General features: G+C 56.4%; 1 non-coding gene across 1 annotated transcript; it reads left to right on the forward strand.

Moving 5' to 3' along the window:
* Positions 1 to 1,452: 1,452 nt before the first annotated feature.
* GUITHDRAFT_t124 lies at positions 1,453 to 1,536 on the forward strand. Its single transcript has one exon. It is a non-coding gene; the product is annotated as a tRNA-Leu (tRNA).
* Positions 1,537 to 2,500: the final 964 nt, after the last annotated feature.

The following is a 2,500-nucleotide window of genomic DNA, read 5'->3' on the forward strand; positions in this document are numbered from 1 at the left end:
GAGGAAAAGAAAGTCACGTCGACCAAGCAAGGTCCGCCATATGCTGCCTTTCCTCTCCTCTCCTCTCCCTCCTTCCTCCCTCCTTCCCCCTCCCCTCCCCTCTCCTCTAGTTCTCGTTCTCCTCCCCTCTCCTCTAGTTCTCGTTCTCCTCCCCTCTCCCCCTCCCCTCCCTCTCCCCCTCCTCCCCTTTCCCACTCCCTCCCCCCTCCCTCTCCTCTCGTTCTCCCTCCCTCACCCCCCTCCTCCTATCTGCCTCTTTCCCATCTGACTTGCAGCAGAGCCTCAGGAGGACGCGCCAGCCTTCGATTGGAAAGCGAAGTTGGATGCGCTTGCTAAGGTATGGAGGGGGAGGAGGAGAAGGGGGAGGGGGAGGGGGAGGGGGAGGGGGACGGAGGAGGAAGAGGATCTAAAGATGATGCAGGCGGCCAAGGATCGATTGAACTTGTAAGAGGAGGAAAAGCCTCGCGGTATGAGCGTTGGAGTAGTGAGAGGCGCATGTGTGCCCGTGAATGAAAGTTGTGATCCGATCTCTTCCCAACAGTGATTGTATGCCGGTTGTGTGCTGTTCCTGGAAGGGGACGAGGGGAAGCGAGGCTTCAATGCAGAGAGGAGGAGGGTAGATGAGGGAGAGGAAGAAGGAGAGAGAGAGGATGACGACATCGGAGGAGGAGGAGGACGGCTCAGAGTGATTGAGAGGACAGGGTGAAAGCCGAACAGTGACAAGGTGAGAAGGAGGCGGAAAAGAGAACAAGGACAAGAGAGAACACTGACTGTGTGCATGAGCGAGGATCACGAGGATGAGAGTGGAAGGAAAGATGGAAAGTAAGATGCGGAGGAGCTAGCAGGAGAAGGTAGGAAGGAGTTTGGCATGGTTGGACGAAGAAAGGCGGGCTTGACGATCAAGAAAAATGAAGAGGGAAGAAAGGGAAGCAGTGAGCAAGGAGCAGCAGTGATCAGCTCGGAGATGCAGGAAAAATCAGTGATCATGAGGGGAGGGAGGGGAGGGGAGGGGAGGGAGGGGAGGGAGGGGAGGGAGGGGAGGGGAGGGAGGGAGGGGAGGGAGGGGAGGGAGGGAAGGGGAGGGGAGGGAGGGGAGGGAGGGAAGGGGAGGGGAGGGAGGGAGGGCGAGGGAGGGCGAGGGAGGGCGAGGGAGGGCAGGGAGGGCAGGGGAGGGCAGGGGAGGGGAGGGAGGAGGGAGGGGAGGGAGAAGCCAGCTATTCGGAATGAAGAACGCAGCATTGCCATCTTTCACCTACTACCCCCTACCCCTCTCTAACAGACCCCTACCCCTATTTTGAGTTACAACTACCTGCCTACCCCCTCATCTCCATCATTTTACCCCTGGAATCACACCTCATAACAACAACCTACTGACCCCTACCTCCAACAATGAAGTACCCTACCCCATAACTTGGTCTTTATATACGCTAGAATGACTAGTAAGACGTATTGGCCATGATGCCCGAGTGGTCTAAGGGGAATGACTTAAGATCATTTGAACGTCTGTTCGCGTGGGTTCAAACCCCACTCATGGCATCCCCAGATGTCCTTTTTCGAACTTGTATCATAATAACCCGGTCACGGTTGAAGCCGCAGTGTCATGACCAGTCTCAGCGCCGCGCCGCGGTTGTTTTTTGCGTACAGTCCGACGGTCTATCCGCGGGGTTACTAACAGACTTGCAGGATGATGTGTTGCGCTTTCTGTGGTGGCTGTCCTTCGCTGCCATCATCGCGGGTGCTCCGTTCGGAAGTTCCGCCGGGCCCGGAGTCCGACCGAGTCATTCTAACTTGCCCTTTGGTTCAATGGGATCCTCTCCGCTGTCGGTTTTCTCTTCTCGCCGTTTGGCCTGTGCGACAGTGTCCGACTCGCTTTTGATCATTTTCGAGCGGGGTACTTCAGCCCAGGATTTTTGAATGGTCGGCGCACTGAAAATTTGTACCAGAAACTTCGATAATGGTTGAAAGTATGTTTGAATCGGGGACCGTGTCGAGCAGTTTTAGGTTTACAAGTATTCTTGCTTCCTCCAAACAACAAGGTTTCAAACATTAAAACTATTTTTGACCTTACACGCTTTTACACGCCTGGGGGGTGCATATACCGTACAACCGTAAATCGCCTGCCCTTTGGAGTAAAGAATAAGTTATCCGCCGATCATTGACAATCATCATCATTGAATGAAGCGGCGGCACTGGGACCGGCCCGGGCCCGTTCGGAGCCTGCAGTGCAGCCGCCGCGGCCCGGGCCGGCCCGGGCCCGTGACAGTGAGTCCGATCGGTTCCACTGAAGGGCGTGCCCAACTCCACCGTGTAGCCTCCTCACTCAGGGTCGTAGCGGCCGGCGCTGTGGGCCGGGCCGCTCCAACCGATCAGATCGGACGGTCCCGGAGTCCGCTCAGTGACTCGAGTACTTATTTTAAAGTGAGAGACTCGGGTGACTAGGCATGTCAAACGTGGAGGCAGCAGCCGTTGATGGGATGATGCAAGGGAGAGAGGGAGAGGA

The sequence above is a fragment of the Guillardia theta genome (assembly GCF_000315625.1).
Source record: "Guillardia theta CCMP2712 unplaced genomic scaffold GUITHscaffold_451, whole genome shotgun sequence".
NCBI classification, from domain to species: Eukaryota; class Cryptophyceae; order Pyrenomonadales; family Geminigeraceae; genus Guillardia; species Guillardia theta.